Source organism: Pelodiscus sinensis, chromosome 2 (genome assembly GCF_049634645.1).
Source record: "Pelodiscus sinensis isolate JC-2024 chromosome 2, ASM4963464v1, whole genome shotgun sequence".
In the NCBI taxonomy this organism is placed as follows: domain Eukaryota; kingdom Metazoa; phylum Chordata; order Testudines; family Trionychidae; genus Pelodiscus; species Pelodiscus sinensis.
In genome coordinates, this window is record NC_134712.1 from 199,914,254 (window position 1) to 199,938,026 (window position 23,773).

Consider the following 23,773-nt stretch of genomic DNA (forward strand, 5'->3'; position numbering starts at 1 on the left):
CCTGACTGGTGGTCAAGCCAACAGTAGTTGATACTTGAAATGCTCCTAATTTCACTTCCTCTTAAGAAATTGATTCATAGCAGGCAGTAAAAAGATCAGTCTAATCCTGACTCAGATTATGGAAACAAATACACATTTCTTCTTTTGCGAGACTGAAAGGATAGACTGCAATTCAGTGAGAGTTGTTTTTTGCCTACCTAAAATGTACAGGTTAAAAACCTCTATTATGTACTCCCCCTCCAGTTAGCCTAGCTTTGTCACTAACTTCTGCAGTTCATATGCTATTGGTTATAAAAAAGGGAGTTCAGTGCTTTACTTCTTGGACTATAGTCTCCTGCTCACCTACTGAAAGGTCATCCTACTACTTTAAAAAAGAACAGCAAATATCCTGTTGTAGAAAGTGAAAACTAACTTGCTGAGCATATGCTTTTAGTATTGAGAAAAATTTTTAGCATAATTCATGTATTACAGGTTCTCATTACCCACATGTATGAAACCTGAATAAGCTTTCTACATTATTTCCTTCTAATACTTCTCTTCTACCACCCCTCCCCAATTTTCATTTGTACAAATCAAGTTGATACTCATTGGCATTAAGGAGTATGTTTCTAAAGTCACGTTCATGATGTATACATGTCTGCAGAACCCCTTCATCATAATGTTGTTTTTCAGGGTTAAGGAAAACCCTGAAATAATCTAGTATATGCTATATCTGATGTAATGTGCTTCATGGTAAATAAAATTTATTATAATGGGCCTTATAAAAAAAGCTTCTTTGCAATGACAGTGAAGGCGCCTGCCTGTATATGTGTTTAACACACAAGAAAGACTTCCATGAAAATGCTCCTTTGTTGCCATTTGGGTCCACCAGAGTGACTGAAATAGCATGTTCTTCATCATATTGTGATCTGTGATTTAAAGGGATGGAAAAAAGAAGTTTTAACAAGTAGTTTCAGAAGTTGGGAGGGAGGGGGAATCCAACAAATGTATTCAGTTTTCCCCATCTGTGAAACATTGTACAGTAATGTAAAGGAAACAAATGTTTCAGAAATGTATTTGCTTGTACTTTGGTATTATCAAATACAATATGAATTTTCTTTTTTAAAAAGAAATCTTTTTACTCAGTAAAAAGAAGAAAAATAAACTCTTGCTGGCCATGGAGTAAAAAATTCCTATGTTCTGCTGTAGATTGCGTGCACGTATTGTAAATATCTGTTTTGTGCAAACTGACCAAAACTGTTCAAGTCAGGACACTAGCTGTAGTGAACTAATTTTTACAGTATAAAAACATAAATCACAAATAATGTGTTTTTGTTGTTGTTGTTGTTGTTGTAATTCTGACTTTCACTGAAATTTTTGAGTCCCCTCCTTGGATTCATTAACTAAGCCAATCACTGGTTCTTGATTTTTTTTTCCCCCTTGTTGAGAGCTTTTAATTGTGGCATTACTATAATGAACTTCACTGTAGACTTGATTCAGTATCCTAATTCAGTGAGCAATGCTATACTTGAAATGAGCAGGGCAAGTACACAGTAAAATACAACTCAGTATGAGTAAAGATTTTAGAACCTGTCTTTTGCTCTACTGTAGCTTTGGTAGAAGTAGTTTATACCTCTCTGCTAGTAAAATATCTGTGTGGGTGATGGAAAGGCAGGAATGATCCTTCTCTCTGTGCTCAGGTTTGCAGTCAAACTAAAAAATCTGTCAACTAAATGCCAAATTCTAAACATTGTCATGCTATGTAATTTTATATGACGTGCTACAAACTTCAGCGGTTTACATAGTAGTCTTTATTATCTTAATACATCTTGAGTTCTGAAAGGCAAAGTGTATTTAATGTATCCACTCTGTGCAGAGAATATTCATCTTGTACCCACAGTATTAATAGGAAGGCAACAACCCTGAATCTTCAGCAAAAGTTTCTGGCAAATAAAGTCCTGCAGAGTGCCCATTTTGTAGTGGAACCTTCCTGGAGACTGGCAAGCATCAAAGGAAAGATGGTTGTGAGGATTAAAAAAAAGAACACTATGAAACGGAGCCCCATAGGCCTTTATTTACTAGAAACTTTTTCTAGAAATGGAGGGGACTGGGGGGGGGGGGGGAGTAGCATAGAATTGTATGACTGGAAGGGATCTTGAGAGGTCAGCTAGTCCAGTCCCTGCATTCATAGCAGAACTAAGTATTATCTAGACCATTCCTGACAGGTGTTTATCTGCTCTTAAAAAATCTTCAATGATGGAGATTCCACAACTTCCCTAGGCAATTTATTCCAGTGCTTAACCACCCTGACAGCAACTTTTTCCTAATGTCCAACCTAAACCTCTCTTGCTGCAATTTGTCCATTGCTTCTTGTCCTATCATTGGAGGCTAAGAAAAATATTTCTCCCATCTCCTAACAACAAACTTTTATGTACTTGAAAACAGTTACCATGTCCCCCTCTGTCTTCTCTTCTCTAGACACAACAAACAAAATTATTTTAGTTTTCCCTTATAGACCAGGTTTTCTAGACTTTTAATAATTTTTGGTGTTCTCTGGGATTACCCAATTTGTACACATCTTTCCTAAACTGTGGTGCTCAGAACTTGACACGGTACTAAGCTGAGACCTAATCAATGCAGAGTAGAAAGGAAGAAATACTTCTTGTGTCTTGCTTACAACATTCCTGCTAATACATCACAGAATGATGATTTCTTTTTTGCATCTGTGTTACACTGTTGACTCATATTTAGCTAGTGGTACACTATCACACCCAGATCCCTTTCCACAGTACTCCTTCCTAAGCTTTTTCCCATTTTGTATGTCTGCACCCATTCCCCAGTTTTTAGATCTGGCAATTCTGTGAACGTTAATCCCTATCCCCTCAAATAATAGCACTGTTATGCCATTTTAGGATACTTACTGAAAATCTTATATCTTAGCCAATCACAGTCACACACCAGATTAGAGAGAGAGAGAGAGTGTGAGTGTGTGTGTGTGTAGCCCACAGCCATTATTAGATAAAACCACCAGGGAAGAGCAGATTTTGGCAATGTACATCTAGATATTCTATGGTGAGTGCTTCAGATTTCAGCCCAATTCTAGATAGTTAACAAGTTGTACTTGGATGGCAAGGGCAAAAAAGCATTACATGATGCCAAAACCAAGTTAAAATAGTTATGCTGGGGAAAAAGACAAATAATTCTGTAAATACTAAACTTTTTAGCACAGTAATAATATTTATTTGCATAGTTTATTTATTGTATTCTTATTACACTGTTAAGAAATACTGGGATGAAGTCTGTGAACTGAGGTCAGAACACTTGCCTGTTATGTTCTCTTTAACTGGAGTGCCATAATGCTGTCAGCCTGTATTAACAATAAAATAGTGGAAAACCCCAAATCAAGGTATTTACCTGTCTTCTCAGGGACTACAGCTAGTAGTTATCCACCATTACGAGAACCGGTATGTATGAACTAGTCTGATTTACCAAAAATTTCCACTGTTTCCAATGTTTTCTTTTTCATATTTCATGCTTGTACATATTGTATTGTGTATTTATGAGAGCTAGTAAGCAATAATTTATATGTCAAAATGGCCAGGCAATACAAGATTGAAACTTGTAGAAACAACTGTTGCATTTATCTTGCATTTTCAAGTGTTTTTTAATCCTTTTTCAAAATATAAAACTACATTAAAAAAATCTGGGCTCTGTGCCTTCATGCCTACCACATGTGGTTATTATTCCCAAATGGCATATTTTATGCTCTTACTCTGGTCATTAAATGCAGTACGCGTTCAGTGCAATTTATGAATTCCATTCTGGTGTGAGCCTGATTTGTGTGTCAGAAATCTATTTTCATTCAGATCCATTCACTCTTATCTGCTCATCAGTACTTGCTAGTTCACATGGAACCAAGATGTCTTCCAAATAGTGTCAGAAGCAGAAATAATAACATAGGCCTAAGATGTGCCTTGTCAGCACAGCCCAATGAGAGGAATTGATTCACAGAGTAAACTCTTGGAGAAATTCTGCCTCAGAAGAACCTCTAGTGCACAGGGACAGCCTGCCTTCTATGATGCTCTACTTTGTGGGGTTTGCTAAACTGCAATGGAGTGTATTAGGCCCAAAACGTCCCAGTGGAGGCCTCACAGTCCTACTCAGCCCCAGGAAAAAAGCAAATAGATGAGTCTTCCAGCCTTCCTAGAGAGGATGCATGAGAAGCAGCCACTTAGAGAGGGGTTGTAGGGAGCAGCCAATCAAGTCCTCCAGGCTCCTATATAAAAATTGCTGCTGGACGGAGTAGATTCAGTTGCTTGGTGACTACTGCTTAGAGGAGTGTGGGAGGTACTCCTGTCTGCTGGAGAAGACAGCAGGTGCTGGCAGGGACAGGGAGAGCAAGGAAGGAGCTCCTGGCTGGCTGCTGGGACTCAAGACTTCAGCCCAAGGTAAAGGGGCAGCTGAGTGTGCTGGGACTTCAGGGAGGAGGTCCAGGGAACAGCATCAAGAACAAATTTGAAGAAGGAAAGCAGAAAGTTGCTGCTATTTACAGGGTCTCAGCATTGGGACCTGGTAGAGAGAGTGGGCCTGGTTCCCCCCTCCTGCTACAGGTGAAGTAGCTGAGTGCCCTGATAAAAGACAGCCCATGGAGGCTCAGAGCTGCAGAGAAAGGCATCAGCTATTAGGATAGGCCCTAATCAACTGATTAGTCTCCAGGAGTGAAGCCCAGGGGCACTGCTCCATTCCAGAACAGGCACTGGGAATTGGCATACACAGACCCCTTCCTGAATGTGGCATCCTTGAAGGAGTCTGTAGATCATACATGGACTGTGCGCGACTTGGCCAGGGAGCTGAGTCACTGAAATTTTACCTGGGGGGAGGGAGGAAAGAGACTGCAAAGCTGAGAGCTGACAAAAGTGAGCCCCTATGAGGCACTTACCTGAGGTGAGTGGCTCCAGTGCACAAACTCTCTCTCAGTATGTCTGATCAGCTGTGCAGACCCTGATCACTGCTCCTTGCTTCGTTTGCTGAGAGCTGTATGTCATGTAACATGTGAAAGGAGCAGCCCCTGCCATAGTCTGGATAATGTAATTGTACACAACTCCTGTGCTAGACATTGAGGGGCCGTGCACACTCCCATGCTCTGCCATTACACACCCTTGGATCAGTTCAGCATAATCTGGCTGCTGATAAAAACAATAAATTCTTAACATTTATATGGGTGTTGTGCACGAACAATGTGCTTTACAGACATGAAGTATGTAATCCTCACAATGCTTCTGTATGGCCTCAATCACATTTAAAATTGATAACAGCGTAACTATATTGATTATGGGGTAAATTTTCTACCCCGAGAGCTATGTTGATGTAAGCCTTGTTACATTTGCAAAGTGTGAAGCTGAATGCCAATTAAATTGAACAAGTGAACTTTTAAACCCTATGTACTGCTCTGTGGGATTGCATTGCTTCCACTCTAACTCCCTATGTTCCCTGTTTTCCTGCTGCCCCATCAATTCTCCCTGGGTGCCCTGATTTCAGTTCCACTGATCATGATTCAAAGACCAGTGAAGGTGCATTTATACTGGCATAGAAGTGATTTTTGCTGGTATAGCTTGATCTTTTAAGGCAAAGGCTCTCAACCTTTCCAGACTACTTTAACCTTTTCAGGAATCTGATTTGTCTTGCATACTCCTTGATTCACTTTAAAAACATACTTGCTTACAAAATCAGACATACAATACAGAAGTTGGTCACAGCACGCTGAAGAATTGCTGATGCTGATGAATTTCTTACATTCCCATTTTTACCATATCATGATTATATTCCAAATTATCTATGAATATTATACTTACATTTCAGTGTATAATAAATAGCTCAATATAAACAAATCATTGTATGAAATTTTAGTTTGGACTGACTTTGCTAGTGCTTTTTATGTAGCCTGTTGTAAAAGTAAGCAAATCACTAGATTAGTTGACGTGTTCCCAGAAGACCTTTGTATATGTACCCCCAGGGGTATGCGTATTAATGTTGAGAATCACTCTTTTAGGGAAATGGTGTGAAGTATGCTAGCAGAAATGTTTTTATGCCAGAATAATTGTCTACTCTAGGACAGTTTTAACAGTAACTATGACAGCAGACCTTTTTTTTTTAAGTGTAGACAAGGCATAATGTAGGTAAGGCCTTGTCTATGCACAGACTTGTAGTGATTTTAGGCCTGGTCTAAACACAGTTTTTGATTTACCTATTTTGGTACAGTTCCTACTGTGGGCAGTTATATTGGTATAAAGCTTTCTTAGGGTACATCTACACTGCAAGCATATTTTGGAAAAAGCTATTCCAGAAGATACCTTCCGAGGAAGTCTCAAAATTAGTCTGAGGCAGGCTCCCTTAATGTGGACATGCTATCTCGATTTAGAACCCCAGGAGGCACTGGGGAAGAATAACTTCAGAATGGTCGTGGTGAGGAGCTATTTTGACATAGCAGCAGTAGAGCATCCACACACACCCTCTTCCGAAAGAGCTTTTTCAGAAGAGGTGTTATTCCTTGTGGAATGAGGTTTACCAACATTGGAAAAAGCCCTCCGTTATTGCGATTTTCTTTCGAAATAACGCAATTGCTATGTGGACGCTAGTAATGTTTTCCTGGAATAAAGGCCGTTATTCTGGAAAAATGGTGCAGTGTAAACGCACCCTTAGACCAATATAGCTTACTCCCTTACATTTACAGGAATAAGCTATAATGGTAAAAGCACCTTTTATACTGGTATAACTGCACCAATATAGGTTATACTACTTCCCTATATCAGTTTCAAGCCAACATACTTAAAGCAGTACAAAAAGTGTAAACAAGGCCTTATTTAAAATAGGGCAACTCATTGTGTGGATACTCTTATTTCTGTTTGAATTAAGTATTTTGGCTGAGATTTAAACTCAGCCCAATAAATTTAAAATAAACCAAAATAAGTCTGAAAGTCTCAGAGGGGTAGCTGTGTTGGTCTGTAACTTTAAAAGGAATGAGTAGTCTTGTGGCACCTTAGAGACTAACACAGAAGAAGCGGGTGTTGGCCACAAAAATCTCATGATATTATATACATATTTTTGTTAGTCTCTAAGGGCACATCTATACAGCAGAGAAAAAGTCGCATTAAGATACACAACTTCAACTACGTCAATTGCATAGCTGAAGCCAAAATCGCTTAATTTGGCGCTGGCTATACAGCAGGAAGTTGAAGGAAGAACACTCTTCCTTCAACTTCCCTTACTCCTCGTGAAATGAGAGTTACAGGAGTTGGAGTACAAAGTCCTCCAGCTTGACATTATTTCACAATAATGGCTTGTTGTGTAGACAAGCACTTTGTTGTTTCAAAATAATATCAGTGATTCTGAAATTACGCTGGTGTGTAGACATACCCTAACGTGCCACAAGATTGATTTAAAAATAAATTTGGTTTAAATTTAGACTGTTCACACAACCACTTGCACAATTTTAACAAAATCAGATTAAACTAGTATAACTGTGCGAAGACAAATCATTAGTTCACATTCTTCCCACTTTACAATAAGAAAAACAAAACAAAGATGAAACGATTTAGCCAAAGTTAATCCTGGGAAAGATCTAGATCCTACTTTGTTATTCTAATTGAAACATATTCACTCAGATCTTCCTTTAGAAGGGGCCCTGGGATTTATGCACTACTTCTAGTGCCAATTACCATGCTGAGACTAAGGGCTTGCAATCACTTAATGGATGAAAGAAACAGGAAGAAAAATGCATTATAAGAGAGCTGGACATGGCATTTCTGAACAGCTTGTGATCGGTTTCTTGCTATTAAGCAGCATCATTTGCTGTAACAGCAGTGAGGATTCCCAGTACCAGAGTTCATAAAGCACTTCCTAGCTCAGTAGACAATAGTATAATGAGAAAATCAGTGTTTGAGAGCATTCGTTTTTTATTCTCTCTTGCACAGCCCATTTCCCACATTTGACACAATTTCTCCACCAATCCCAACTCTCAGGACAAAGTTGCACAAGGGCAGCAGAGTCCTGTAACTGCAGAGGCTAGAGGAGGAGGGAGACAAAGTACAGAACCACTCTTGTGAAGAATTCAAACTTTGCCCTGCTTCCTACCAACGATGTCCTTCTTGCCTCCCCAGGACAACTTGTGTCTTCCAGCAATCACTCCTTAGGACTGGAAATTAGCCAGTTCCCATCACACCCACCTTACAGTACAGAAGGAGCCAAGATTGTGATGAGTAGAAATGCATGCAACAATAGATTCCAAAGAACTAGGGGAAGTAGCTGCTACATATTTCTCCTAGAAATCATGGGGAATTGAGGAGGTGCTTGGAGACTGGACAAATGCAAATATCATGTCCTCTTGTGCAGAAAAGGGCTTTATGGATTATTGAAGTGTGTTCCCCCTTCTCCTTTTTCTCCTGATCCTGACCTGCCACCTGAAAAGGAGTTCCAAGAGTCCATGCAAAAGAAGTATAAAAGCAGATGCTTAGGTTAGATCATCACACTTCAGCTACGGTGTTGTCCTTGCAGCCTTGCAGAGATCAGGTAATATAGCCTAGGCTGGTGTTACTTTTCACAGCTCTTATACACACAGTTACTCTCCCTTTAAGTTCATTCTTCAAGCAGCTGCAACCAAAAGCCTCTGACATTAGAACCATGCTGCTGAGGAGAAGGTCTAAGCTGCTGCAAAGGCACTGGTTCTGTATGGAGGATCACTTAGGCTCAATGCAGATGTTGGGTGATCTCTGGGGTCTAGTCCCATAGCTAGAGAAGGACAAAAACACCCATTCTAGGCAGAGTGATAGGGGAGTGATAAGCCAGCACAATAAAGCCCTTTCAGAGAGGCTATTACACAGGCTACTTATTTAGACCAAGCTTGCAAACACAAAACGAATAAACAAAGGTACATACATTTGCCACAGAGAACACACAGGAGTTTCCCCTTAGCAGTAGCTTTCCTAAGAGCCGCAGCGCTCTATCGCTCCCACCAAACCAGACTGCAGGGTTATTTATGAGGCAAGATTAATGGAGCTCAATATTGCTAGATTGTTATGAAAGGCCTTGTAGTAACTGATAGTTGATACAACCTAGGGTACGTCTACACTGCACGCTTATTTCAAAATAAGCTATTGTGGAATAGTTTTTCTGAAATAGCTTATTTCGAAATAGACCATCCACATTACAGGGAAGCCTCAAAATTAGTCGGAGGCAGGCTTCCCCTAATGTAGACAGGCTACCTCAATTTAGAGCCACAGGACACACTGGGGTGGAATAACTTAGCCCCTCACCAGGGACATTTTATTTCACAATAGCAGTGGAGCATCTACACACACCTTATTTCAAAACAGCTATTTCGGAATAGGCATTATTCCTTGTAAAATGAGGTTTACAGATTTCGGAATTAGCCGTCCATTATTTCAAAATTATTTCAAAATAACAGAATGGCTGTGTAGATGCTCGCATTATTATTTTGAAATAGCGCTCGTTATCTTGAAATAACAGTGAAGTGTAGATGTGCCCCTATATATTTGTGAACAAAGGAGGGAGAGGTAACACTTAACGTGGCGTAAGCTTATATATTTTGCTACCATTACAGTTCCATTTTGGTGTTAATGAGGTGAGAGTGAGTTGATGGTGGTTTTTGAGATTTTTGAGGAAAAGCATGATGTAAACATGTAATGAAGTGGGGATTGTATTCACTCTGTTATGTTGTATGTGATTTCTGCCATCCAGTGGTAATCCCATGTGTGTGCCTAAGTTTCCTGGGCACTGCTAGCTGGGGATAGGAATTCTGGGCGTGTCTCCCACCAAGGGAGGCTGCCCCACTCCCATCATGTACAAAATGGCAGAGGATCTCTAACTTGAGACTGGGAGGGAGGAGGTGCAGCTGTCTTGGGGACTGGGACTGGTTGCTGAGTGTGAGTTTTTCTCTATGGGCTCAGGATACAGGGAAGGAGACCCAGAGTCCTACCTCTAGGCCTCCCTCTCCCCAAGATGGATTGTACTGACTGCTTCAAGTTGCTGTGCTAACACGTCTGTTCTCCGCTGTATCCCTCTGAACCAATACATTTTCTGTTTTAGCTGCTAGTGGAGAGGCACATCTGGCTGCAGGTGGGGGAGCAGGGTCCCATGACTCCCCACACCTTGGTGATGACTCTCAGTCTGGTAATTGGGCCTAATGAGTTTAAATTAAAAGCAAGCAAGTGTAAACTCAGGAAAACTTCTTGACAGTGAACTGCCCTGGAGTGTGGAATTGCCTCCCAAGGGAAATGGAGTAGGGAAGAGCATTCATTAGAGGAAACTGATGCTGAAGGAATTCACCTGTTTAAAGTGTGTGGCAAAGTGTCCCTTGAGACAGTTATCACCAGCTGGGACAAATTACTAGAAAATGAACTGTATGGAAAGAAACATGCTGCACTGAGGGGAACCTCAAAGGAAACAGCAACATGAATATGGCAAAGCAAGATCATGGCTGCTTCTTACCAACAGAACTAGAGAGATTGAGATGCATGCTGCATTTCATTATTAAGAATCACTAGCACTCAGTGCTTTTTATGAGCTAATTTCAAAAAGTTTGGGACAGGACTTTCACAGAGACTTCTGTGGTGATCCCCTCTGAGGACCAGATACATCTGTTGGGCTCAGGAAATCTTTCCATTGTTTGAGCTAAAGAGGAATTGCACTAAGAATTTTAAAGCTCCTTTTGGTTACATCAAAGGGCAGAGGTGCTGGCTAGAACAACTCTTCTAGAAACGAACTTGTCTGCAGTGCTGTAGCCATCTTGGCCCCAGGACCTTGAGAAACACAAGGTGGGTGATGTAATCACTTTTATTGGTGCGATGTCTATTAGTTGGTGGAGGGGACAAATTTGAGCGTCACGGAGCTCTTCTTCTCTGTGACACTCAAACTTATCCCCTACCCCAACGAGATACTGCCTCACCCACCTTGTCTTAAATCAGGGGTCTCAAACTCAGCCTGTGGGCCATTTACAGGCTGGAGCATATTCATAATCCAGCCTGAGACCCAGGAGGCGTATGCCTCTCTCTGTTCCCCAAGCCCTGCGCCTTCCCACCCTCTCCCCCATTACACCCCACCCCCTGAGAGACACGGGATGTTAATCAGCTAATCGACTGAACTTCCATCAACTAGTTCATTAGTTGCTCAGGGGAGTTAAACTGCAGAGCCGCAGTGGGGCGGCAGTTGTGATCAGGCCTCCCTGAACTCCCTGTAGGGGTGGGAGCCACAGGCAAGCAAAACAAGTGTGCGCACCAAGTGCGGCATGTGGTGGGGCCTGACTGCTGCTGCTGCCCCACACCAGGCCCTGCTTCAGTACTCCCTGAGGCAGCATCCCTGAGGGAGGGAGGGGGCAGAAATGATGGGTCAGTGGCAGGAAGGGGCAGTGTTTGGAGGCTAGGGCCGAGCATGCCCTCTTACAGGTCTCCCATGCCAGACTGTGAATATGCTCTGGGCTGGAGATTGCCTGTGGGCCATGAGTTAAGACCCATGTCTTAAATAATTCTCTTTCCTATTAGTGTGCTGCTGCTTGTGGCTGGCAAAAATCTCAGACGTCAGTGACATCTAGTGGTTGATCCCATCTACATTTTTTGTTAGTCTCTAAGCCAGGGCTACTCAACTTTGGAAGCTCCGGGGGCCACAATGATACTCACAGCACATGACGAGGGCCACAACTTAAGTGTGGTTGCATCTACATGCAAATATATATGCAAATATATGTAAATAGCTTCTTTCACACTGACGGGCATGTATACAAAGATTAAGGCAAGACTACACAACACACAGTCCCCATTTAAGTCAGTTCTGCTGATATTAATAAAATGCAACATTTACCTGATTTCCACAGCACTTTTAATGAGCAATGACAGTCCAGGAATTTAACTACTGAAACGCATCTCAACAGAAGACCATTATATTTACTTCTTTTTTTGTTTTGGCTCCCATCCGTGTGTAAAACTCAAACTGCACCATGAGCCACAAACAAACAGGCCACCTGTTGAGTAGCCCTGCTCTAAGGTGCTGCAGGACTATTTGTTTTTTAAATGTTACAGACTAACATGGCTACCCTTCTGAAATCTAGTGGCTGAACTGCACTCTGGGTTTTTTTTAATTAATCTTAAAATGATACCTAAGTGATATTAAGGGATTGAAGGGGGAGAATGCCACAGTGAGAAGCTATTCTGTGATCTATCCGCAGTTTATTAGACTTGTCTTGGAATCTCATGTAAATAGACTCATGGGAATAGCTGTTCAGCTTTTCTGTACACATTTCCCATTGGACTGTGTATGATGGAAAGTGCATATGCAATTATAGAAGCTAGTGGGCAGAGGCCATTTCTTGCTGATATGTTACTCTTGGACTGGAATCAGGATCTCAGTGGAGTTTTGCTATAGTGTGTTCATTTGTTCTAGGACGGCTCCTCCAATCATATGCAGAGTTATATGGGTGAGTTTAAGGAACAAAATCCCTGGCTTGCTGAGGTAGTGACATGATGCTGATCTGACTCTGTTTAATCAAAGTAACAATCTTGTGAGCAGTGGGAACAGACTTTCTCAGAACAACATTGCAGTGCATGTGTTTCTCGTTGCCATTTGCTAACCACCTACTCATTTGAGAGTTGGAAGCAAGGATGTTAAAGAGCATGTAATTGAATAATTGTGTAACTGCATCAAATGTTAGTGGTTACATGACTAGTTGATAGTCCCTGATGTAGAGAAGTAAAATTTAGATTAATCAACTAATCGAATAGTCGATGGAATTTCCATTGACTACCTGATTCGTTGATAAAGGCGCTTCCTCAAACAAGTCCTCTGCTGGCTTCCTGCTTTTAAAAAGTACAAGAGCCCCACATTTCAAAAGCAGGGAGCATGGGGTTAGCGGGGGACTGCTTGCGTTCCCCGCTTCCCTGTGGCACTTCTGTTTTTGAAATATAGCAAGAGCTCTGCTCTTGCTACATTTCAAAGGCAGAAGCACTGCCAGTTCCCTGCCATGCTCCTGCCCCACCTCATACAGACAGTGCTTGAGGGAACTAGCTTCTAAGCCGGCTCCTCCTAGCACAGGCTCCTGCTCCCCACTTGCTGCCTTTCTCTGTTACATGCAGCAAGGGAGGGAAGCGACTAGTCGCTTATATCCCTACCCCGAAGGTGGGGCAGCAGCCAATGCGACCCTGGCCCCACTCCCAAGGAGTCCCCTGCCACCCGGCACTGCTGCCTCTCTATCAGGCAGGAGCTGGTCCACGAGGGGAGCCAGGGTGGCAGCAGCCCCTATCCTGGAGAGCCTCTCCATGCTCCAGCAGCTCCTGTCTGTGTGGAGCTGAAAGAGGCAGCAGCATGGAGCCAGTGCAGGAGCCTTTTAAGCTGGCTTCCACCCAGCACTGGCTCCTGTCTGCCCCTGCTGCCTCTGTAGAAGGCAGCAAGGGCGAGCAGTCAGTCTGTGGAGCTGGTACGTGCGGAGTTGGCTTAAAAGCCGGCTCCCCGCATGTATCGGCTCCCACCTGCCTCCTTTACCCTCTGTGCTGTTGCCTTTTCTCTCTTTCAAAGGCAGCAGTGGAGGTGGGGGCAGGACAGGTGGATCTGGTGCTCAGCAGAGGATGTAAGGGAGATTTCCCACACCAGGGTCCTTCTTCAGATCTGTGACCTAAAAAGAACTGTTCCAGACAGAGGTATCAGTACAGGACGTTTTGGGGAAAAAACTAATAAATTAAACGGTAATAAGTCACCAGGACCAGATGGTATTTGAGGGGTGGTTTATTGCTACTCACAGACGAAGAAGGTATAGTGGTAGAGATGTAGCCGTGTTAGTCTGGTGTAGCTGAAACAAAAAACAGGACTACGTAGCACTTTAAAGACTAACAAGATGGTTTAATAGATGATGAGATTTCGTGGGCCAGACCCACTTCCTCAGATCAAATAGTGAAAGAAAATTGTCACAACCATATATACCAAAGGATACAATTAAATAAATGAACCACATATGAAAAGGACAAATAAACCTCAACTACCCACCCAGAGAAATAAAAAAGCAAATTGAAAGAGCCAGACGAAGACCTAGAAACCATCTACTTCAAGACAGACCCAAGAAAACCAACAATAGAACACCACTTGTCATCACCTACAGCCCCCAACTTAAACCTGTCCAACACATTATCAATAAACTACAGCCTATACTGGAACAGGATACTAAACTCCAAGAGGATCTGGGAGACAGACCCATAGTCTCCTATAGACAATCACCTAACCTCAAGATGATTCTTACCAAATGAAATTAATGGGTAGCAGTTTTAAAACTAATAAAAGAAAGTTCTTCTTCACACAGCATGTAGTCAACCTGTAGAACTCCTGGCCAGAGGAGGCTGTGAAGGCTAGGACTATAATAGAGTTTAAAGAGAAGCTAGATAATTTCATGAAGGTTAGGTCCATAAAAGGCTATTAGCCAAGGGATAAAATGGTGTCCTTGGCCTCTGTTTGTCAGAGGCTGGAGAGAGATGGAGAGAGGCTGGAGACAGATCGCTTGATCATTGTCTTCGGTCTACCCTCTCTGGGGCACCTGGTGCTGGCCACTGTCGGCAGACAGGATACTGGGCTAGAAGGACCTTTGGTCTGACCCAGTACGGCCGTTCTTATGTTCTTACCAACAACCACAGGACATACCACACTAATATCAACCCTGGTACCTTCCCTTGCAACAAACCCCGTTGTCAGCTTTGTCCACATATTCACTCTGCTGATACCATTATTGGACCTAACCAAGTGAGTTATAAGATCAAGAACACATATTCCTGCGCATCCAGAAATATAATTTATGCTATCATGTGCCGAAAGTGTCCGTCTGCTATGTACATTGGACAAACGTCTCAGACACTTCGCCAAAGGATCAATGCCCACAAAACAGATATTAGACAGGATCACAAAGAAAAAACAGTTTCTTGCCATTTCAACCAGAAAGGACATTGTCTCAATGACTTGATTACCTGCATCCTGCTTCAAAGGCCTTTTAAGACTACACTTGAAAGAGAATCCTCTGAACTGTCATTCATGCTTAAATGCGACACTTTACACCTAAGTTTGAATAAAGACACTAATTATCTTACCCATTACAAAGATAGCTTCCCCAATTATCACCTCTAATATCATTAGCTCATAGACATTTACCTTCCCCCCCCCCCCCCCCCATCCCTCTTCTGTTCTGAAATTTGATTTGTCCTTTTCATATGTGTTCATTTTTTGTTAATTGTATCCTTTGGTATATATGGTTGTGACAATTTTCTTCCACTATTTGATCTGAGGAAGTGGGTCTGGCCCACGAAAGCTCATCACTTATGAAGAAGTTATGTCTCTGCTTGTGTAGCTGCATGTGACAGAGAGAAGCAGGCTGAGTCCACGCTGTAATGTGTTGCTGTACATGGTAGTTAAAGATGTCGAGAAGTTGCCAGAGCATTTCTCTGTTGCCTTTCCTGGCTGCTAGTCTTTCACTGCAGTGGGGAAAGGCTCTGACATGGGGGAGGCTGCAGGATTTTTTCCACAGTGGAGACACGAAAGGAACTACTTGGTCTTGTAGAAAACCACATGCAGTATATTCTGGAATGTCTGCCTACTCCACTCACCCAAGCAGTGCCTCATAGTTTATATTGCTATTAATACCCATGCTAGCTGAGTATCTACCTACTACTGCAAGCCTAGACCTGCCCCATGAAGTGGAGGCAAACCGATTTGGCCAAGCTCACGCAGAGCTAAGACTAGACTCCAGATTGCATTTCTCCTAAATTTGACTGATAGATATTAGGCATGGCTGGTTCTCTGATGCCTGCTCAGTAAACCAATTATAAGGTGGACAAAAATAAATGCTAGAATAAAGCAGAGACAAATGCTGATCTCAAATACACAGAGCATCAAGTGTTAGTCATTGTTCCTCTCTGGCTGGCAGTGCATGGCCTCTGTGTCGCCAAACACTTGTTCAATTTCCTCTTTCATACAGCAGCGTGGTCCCCCCCGGCATTACTTGCACTGACTGTTTATTTATAGTGTTTAAATTCCTTCCAATCAAAAACTAACTTTTCTTCTGATTTATATTTTAACCAAATCTAGTGCTCATGAAATGAATCAGATTAAGACCCCTGGAAACCTAAATCCTTGTACCTTGTAGAATGGTGATACTCCGATTTAACCTTATGAGCCGCAAGTGGCTTCTTTAATATGTCTCCTGTAGCTCTTTGCAGCATGTGATATTAAAATACTGATTTAATTATTAATTGATCTAAGTTATTAATCAATCTGGATGCATTTACTATGTTAACTAGTGTATCTGATAAAATAATATTTGGTTAGTCATTTTGCTGTGTGAGAATTATATAAAAAGTTTAAATTATTTCCCCTGTTATACTGTTTAAATAAGAATAGCACTGTAATAATGAAACAGTGACTTCACGCTACTGTGGCTCTTTTGGATAATGTTGATTACTAATTTAATTCCTGAGCCTCTGAGTTCTGAGTATGACTGCTTTAGAAATTCCTCATTCTGCTGCTTAGTCTCTTCCACAATTTTGGATGTCTAGGAAGTAGTATACCAATGGCTTCCCACTCATCATAGATAGCCAGATCCCTGCTCATGTTAACAATAGTTTGAGATCCACCCTTTAATACTGTCCTGAAAGTACAGATGGAAAGTTAGGTATGGAATAATTCAGGGCCATCATGATGGCATACAGATCCTTCTGTCTCCAGGGAACAAACTCAGGTTCTGGTAATAGGACTGAAGTTATTATCTAACAGCTACTTGGATTATATGGAATGAGCTGAATCCATGTAACAGACAAAATTTAAAAAAACAATGACTGGTCCTGCAGCACCTTAGGGTACATCTACGCCGCAGTGTTATGTCAGAATAATTGAAGTTATTCGGAAATAACATAGTCCCTGTCTGCACTACAAGCAGTTTATTTTGACATGTCAAAATAATGTTGAGCTGGAGGACTTCTTATACTCTGAGGGTATGTCTACACTACCCTCCTAGTTCGAACTAGGAGGGTAATGTATGCATACCGCACTTGCTAATGAAGCCCGGGATTTGAATTTCCCGGGCTTCATTAGCATAAGCGGGGAGCCGCCATTTTTAAATCCCCGCTGCTTCGAACCCCGTGTAGCGCGGCTACACGGGGCTCGAACTAGGTAGTTCGGACTAGGGTGCCTATTCCGAACTACCGGTACACCTCGTTTCACTTAACTAGTGGCAAATAGTGGAGAATAACTTAACTAGTGGCAAAAGGGCTCAGCATGAGCCTGGCTACATTGTGCAGAGTCAAAATGCTGATCTACTTCTGAGAAGCTATAGGGAGAGGAGAGCTGCCCAGATGGCAGCATTGTGAGAGACTTATAAATCATTGGTAAGAACTTTTCTGTTCTTCACTCCTCTTCACGAGAGTCAGAATGGCCTGAAGCCATTTACCTGTACAAACAGTACTATATCCACCAATGTGTTTGGCTTCATGATATTTTTTTCTGCAACCAACATAATCATTTACTGCCTCTGTGACCCAGTGATGCTATTGCCTGTTTGTCTCAGATGAGACTATTCTACCAATGTGTTGCCAGCTGTCCTGAATCAAATGTGTGAGCATTGATTTCCATGTGGGCAGAGGAGGAGATGTAAATGCAGCTGAACTTGGTGATGCACAATATTCTACAACTGGCTGGGTTTGGCAACACCAAGCATGCATGAAGTACTGAGAAGATGATATTACTACTAATTTATTTGTATCACTGCGGTACCTAGGAGCAATAGTCCTGGACAAGGACCCCACTGTGCTAAGTGCTGCACAAACATGGAACAAAAGGATAGTGTCTGCAAAGGGACCTATGATGACAAATGGTTCTGTGCCAGACAGAGAACTTGCCCATTTCGTATTAAGATGTGCCAAAGCAATGTTTTTATGACCCTCCCTAGTCCTCTCTCCAAATTTCCACTTCTTGTACGCTTCTTTTTTGTGATTAAGCTCACCAAAATTTCTCTGTTAAGCCAAGCTGGTCCCTTGCCATATTTGCTATTCTTTCTTCACATTTGAATGGTTTGTTACTGTGCCCTCAATAAGGCTCTTTTAAAATATAGCCATCTCTCCTTGACTCCTTTCTCCCTCCTATTGGCCTCTCAGGATCCTGCCCATCAGTTCGCTGAGGGAATCAAAATCTGCCTTTATGAAATCCAGGGTCTGTATTTTGCTGCATCCTTTCTTCCTTTTGTCAAGATTCTAAATTCGACCATCTCATGGTCTCTTCTGCCCAGACTGCCATCCACTTTCTATTTTCCCTACCAATTCTTCCCTGCTTGTGAGAAGCAAGTCAAGAGGAGCATGACGCCTGTCAGTATTTGCACAAGGAAGCTGTCCTCAATGCTCTTCACAAACCTACATTTGTCTATGCACAGCTGTGTTGTTCTTCCAGCAGATGCCAGGGTGATTGAAGTCCCCCATGAGAACTAGGGCCTGTGATCTGTAAGCTTCTGTTAGTTGTCTGAAGAAAGACTTGTTTACCTCGTCATCCTGATGCACACCACCACATCACTCTTGTTGCTCTCACTCAGATCTTAATCCAAGGAATCGCAACAGGTTTTTCTCCAGTTTCATATTGGAGCACTGAACAATCCTATTGCTCTCTTACATACAGTGCAACTCTTCCACCTTTTCTCCCATGCCTGTCCTTCCTTATACCCATCCATGACAATGCTCCAGTCATGTGAGTTACCCTATCAAGTCTCTGTTGTTCCAATCACATCATAGTTCCTTAACTGTGGCCAGACTTCCAATTCTTATTCTTCTGTTCATATACAGGCACCCAAGATAACTAGTTAATTGCCCTACTTTCTCAGTATGAATCAGGAGCCTTCCCCTATTGTCCCCTTCTCCTTATGTTTCCTCCCAGTATTCCAATTCCTTACTTACCTCAGTGTTTAGGTCACCACCCTCAGATAACCTAGTTTAAAGGCCTCTTCTCTAGGTTAGCAAGCCTGCCTGCAAAGATGATCTTCCCTCTGTTTGTTAGGTGGATCCCACCTCCTCCTAGTAATTCCTGGAAAAACATCCAATGGTCAAAAAAATTCAAAGCCCTCTCTCTGACACCATCGTGGCTACCTTCCCTTGCAGGACAGTGTTGCCTGGATGATACAATCAAGTGACTGAAGCCTCCCTCCATTTCAGGATATTGCGGCTCGAGGGACACGGTGCAGCCTGAGGGAAGCTGTTAAGTCACAAGAAGCCATTTGTTTGGGGTTCAGTTTACAAGCATTGAATGTATCTATGGTGTGGGTTGTCACAGATGCAGCTGATGTGTCTTTCCAGGCCTGTATGCAGGAATTTCTGTGCGAGGTGTGTGCTTTTTTTGTAAATGTGGACTGCGAGGGTGCAAGTGCCCCATCCAAGGTCCCCCAAGTAAGCGTGCTCCAGACAGCCGGGGGAAGGTAGGAACAGTGCGCTGCCCAAGACTCTCTCCCCCATGCTTCAGCAGGCTCGGGGAAGGCTGGGCTGATTTTCCCCCTTCCTGAGGGAAATCAGCCCCAGCCTTCCTCCAGCCAGTTGAAGTATGGGGGAGGGAGGCTCAGGCAGCACACTCACGCCACTCCTGTCTTCCACCATCTGGCTGGAGGATGCTTACTTGGGAATCCATGGAGGGGTGCGCTCACACCCTTTGTACCCCGCTGCATATGGGCCTGATTCATCAGTTCAAATTACTAACTGGAGATCAGCCTGTATTTGAAGCCACATTCAGAAGCTGTTCTTCCTCATTAACCCTGTTGGGCTCTGGAGAACCATGTCAACCTCCATGCTGGTAGCTGAGGGGCTTCCACAAGCCTTTGTGAGAAGGGGAAGTGTGACTTGCAGTTACCGCACAGAAACAAGTTAGCTGCCAAAACTGATCATCTTGGGGGAAACAGGTCTGTCTGCTGGACACCTCAGCAGAGAAGGTCCTGTAGCCTTCCTCCTACCTCTGGCTTATCGCTAGCAGTCACTCAGACCTTTCCTATAAATCATAATTTGAAATTATTAGGTTGGTTAACATGACTGAAATGAATGTGCCGACATTGCCATAAAAAGCAACAGCTGTGTGAGGAAGCTAGTCTTTTGTCATACATTTCAAACGTATGCATTTTCAGGCATTTGTATTTTATACTGTATGTGCTTTTAAATCGTGTATTAATGTTTCCATCTCAGTTCAGAATTCCAACCGATGACTAAACTGGCAACACTGCAGTTGACCACTCGCAGAAAGATGGGAAAATTCAGAGGAGTGTATGCTCTCCCTGGGTGGGGGAGAAAACGAGGCAGGGTTAGAAAAATCCCATTGTGAAGGTTGAGGATATCCCAATACTAGTAGCCAGACTTATGTGTAGAGGGGGAGGATCCAATGGCTGTGGTACAGGTACATACTAATGACATAGGGAGAGGTAAGAGAGGTCCTGGAGGCCTAGGTAAGACACTGAAATCTGAGACCTTCACGGTAGCATTCTCTGAAATGCTTCCAATTCCATGCACAGGTCAGTTAGACAGGCAGAACTGCAGGGTCTTAAATCATGGATGTAGGGAGGAGGGGGTTACAATTTATTAGGAACTGGGGACCTTGCTGGGAGCCTTTCTTATCTTGCCAGAGATTGCTATGAAGGTCGAGACACTAATAGGATTAAAAATCACCCTAAATTTTTGGAGAGTACATCTATCCATGTTAACCAGGATGGGCAGGTATGATTTCCCTAGCCTCTGTTTCTCAGAAATTGGAAATGGGCATCAGGGGAGGGATAACTTGATTACCTGGACTGGTCATTTCCTCAGAAACACTTGGCATTGACCATTGCTAGAAGACAGGATACCTTTGGTCTGACCAGCATGGTCTTATGTTCTATTATTGTGTTGCCATGGTAAGCAAGATCCAGCATCTCTTGTAACCTAGCTGGTATTCCCCAAATACACAAGCTCCAACAGCTTTGTGTCATTGGATACTGTTGCTTTGACAACGAAGTTCTGGCATTCCCTGTCTCTTGGATACTGTTTCCATGGTAGTCAAGGCTTGAACAGCATCCTTCCCTCCTCCTCAAGTCCCCCTTTCCATATTGGGACCCATGTAGTAGATAAAGTTGCTCCTTGAGGAGGCAAGCTCCAGAACCTGTGACTCTACCCATACTCCACCTTTGCTCCACCTAAGCCCTGCCCCCTTGCTCCATCCTCTCTCAACTGCCTCCCTCTTCTCTCTGCTCACCCATTCTAGCCAAACTCCTTGAACCCAAATGTAGCAAATGACATTTGGAAAAAAATTCTTCTAACATTTCTTATAAAAGAAAATAGAGCATGTTTTCCATTGCATGCCACCAGATTGTGCAGACTGGACATGCAGAAGGTACGTAATTAAAAGCACTAAATTTGGAAATACAAAATGTCAGGCCTATGGCCCCACTACCATGCTTGGTGGGGCTCTGGGGATGCTTCTCCTTTCTCCTCCTCCACGTTATCTCCATAACCTGGGCATTGTGCACTGAGGCGTGAAGGTGCAAATTCCTGGGAGAGGCAGTCTGACCTGCCCTTGCGCCGAGTCAGTGACATGCTCTGGGGCAATGGGCAGCTTCTCTTCTGCCCTGCTGCCAGGTCTGAGTCAGTGCTGACTGGCAGGAGCAAATTCCTCTCTGTGGGTGGGGAGAGCATTCCCCCACCAGGCGCATTTGGTGGGGTGGGAGTTGGGCTCTACTACTCTGCAGTGAGGGGGAGGCAGGGCCGGACCAAGCCATTCTGGCGGCCTGGGCAGACAGTTCAATTGCGCCCCGGGTTTGGGGAGGGCACATGCGCGGCCCTGCCCAGCACGTAGGGGAGGGCGTGCGGAGCTGGCGGCAGCAGGACGCACGTGCCTGGCCCAGCCCAGCTAGAGCCACTGGCGCACAGCCCAGGGCCGCCTGGGGCGGGCCGAGCCTGGCCATGCAGGGCCCCGTGGCCACGCGGGGGAGGGCACTGCTGGCCGGCGCTGCAGGGGTTAACGGTGCCCCTACCCCGGACATCTGCTGCAGGGTGGCCTCTGGGAGCTGCTGCAGCCCGGGAGCCGGGAGCGCGGCACCTGGTGGCAGCTATAAGGGGCACTGCACACCCCTTACAGCTGCCATCAGGAGCCCCTCATAGATTGGCGCCTTGAGTGGCTGCCCGGCTAGCCCATGCCTTAATCCGGCCCTGGGGGTGAGTGCTGCCCAAGACCTGATTCAGCCTGTGGTGGGACCTGGGTGGCTCTTACAGTGGCTGGCCACAGGAGGGCCTCACAAGCTGCCTGATTAGAACATGTCCCTTTCTGAATGAACACCATCTGTGGGCCCTGCAGTGCATGCGTAAGCTGGCACAGGCGATTGTTGGGCAATGGGGTTGGGGCACTGCACAAACCCTGACTCTGCTCTCTCTTGGGATCGACAGGCCCAGCAGTGCTGAGCGGAGGACCCTGCAGCCCTTCTGTTGACTTGTGGTCTCTGGACATCTTGCTCTTTACCCTGCCTACTGGGAAGGTGAGGCGACAGTGTCGTGCTAGAAACTAAGGAGACAGATTCACTATGGTGGGAAGGGGAGGGGCTGGGACAGCATCCCTACTGGTCTGGGCACACAGCCACACTGGCCAGTGGGAGGTTCGGGGCAGAGGAGAAACCTGTGTTCCCTGACTCTCCTGGAGCCCAGCTGAACAGGTGGTCACTGTGCGTCTTTATTCTAAGGCTGCCTCCATTCTGCTGCCCCTCCTGCAGCTCTTCCAGAGTCTGCTGGCTGGTTCCCTGTTTCCCAGCCCTGCACAATGCCACACTTCAGTGACACTAGTATTTCTAGTCCTTTGTGATATGTCCGTGATCAGGCAGAAGATAACTTCTTTTCCCCCATGGAATAGAATTTTATGTTCTGAAAGAACACTCAACTGTAGCTGTTATGACTGGACCTCAGAAGAGGTGAATTCCTATTTCTTTCAGTCCCAGGAAATATAGGAGAAAGATTGGCTGGAACCACTAATGATTATTGATAAAGAGGATGAAGTCAAATCTTCATTTGTTCTTTGTCTGATATTTCACTCTGTGTTCAAATTCTCTCATTTGTCCTAATCACATGGCAGTCCTACAGCTGGTAGCACTTTACTTCACTCAACTGTTGGTGTTTTATAAAAACAGGGATCTGCGTAAAAGCGAGGTGGAGTTTGACAGAATTTTTTGGTTAATCTCTAAGGTGCTACAAGACCCTGGTTGTTTTTTAAGGTTTTTTTTTTTTTAAATCGCAGCAGGAATCTGGAGACCGGGGGTCTCCAGTCAGCTTTTTCACAGACTTCCTATGCCATTTTAGGTATGTCTCTTGGTCTTCTCATCTGGAGAATGGGCATGAAATGATGATGTACCTAGTGCAGTCCAAGTTAAACTAGACCCTTTCCTGGAGATTTTACGGTCTAAAAGATAATACTACCTTATGGGAGGTGGGGGATTTGAGACTCAGTTAATGAACATGTGCTTTAAGATATTCATATGTAAGGAGCTACAGAAATATCACATACTGTATTGCCACTCAAATGTACCTTGAATATAAGTGACCAGTTTCTTGCCTAAAACAGAAAGTACTGTTACTACAGAAAGGCTATAATACAAATGTGTTTGTAATAAAAATGTGCTTTACATACTAAGACATTTAAAAAAAATGTTCACAAAAGGTGTTCCTAAATGTAGTGGGTCTAGAGGGGGATAAGACGGAGCATCCTATCTTGATTTGGTGAGTTTTGCATGGAGAAG

General features: G+C 43.6%; 2 long non-coding RNA genes across 3 annotated transcripts in view; one reads left to right on the top strand and one right to left on the bottom strand.

The window, feature by feature from the left end:
• LOC112543912 (uncharacterized) overlaps positions 1-20,917 on the bottom strand; it is a 55,996-nt gene extending 35,079 nt beyond the window's left edge. The window contains exons 1-2 of one of the 2 annotated variants that reach the window (XR_012902000.1): positions 20,805-20,917; positions 18,945-19,071 (exon numbers count right to left, since the gene is read on the bottom strand). This is a non-coding gene — a long non-coding RNA (uncharacterized LOC112543912). The remainder of the gene's footprint in view (positions 1-18,944; positions 19,072-20,804) is intronic. The other variant, XR_003087210.2, reaches the window with a different exon arrangement.
• A 151-nt stretch (positions 20,918-21,068) lies between these two features.
• LOC142827322 (uncharacterized) lies at positions 21,069-23,378 on the top strand. The gene is made up of 3 exons (XR_012902005.1): positions 21,069-21,387; positions 22,437-22,525; positions 23,275-23,378. It is a non-coding gene; the product is annotated as an uncharacterized LOC142827322 (long non-coding RNA).
• The last annotated feature ends 395 nt before the right edge of the window (positions 23,379-23,773 follow it).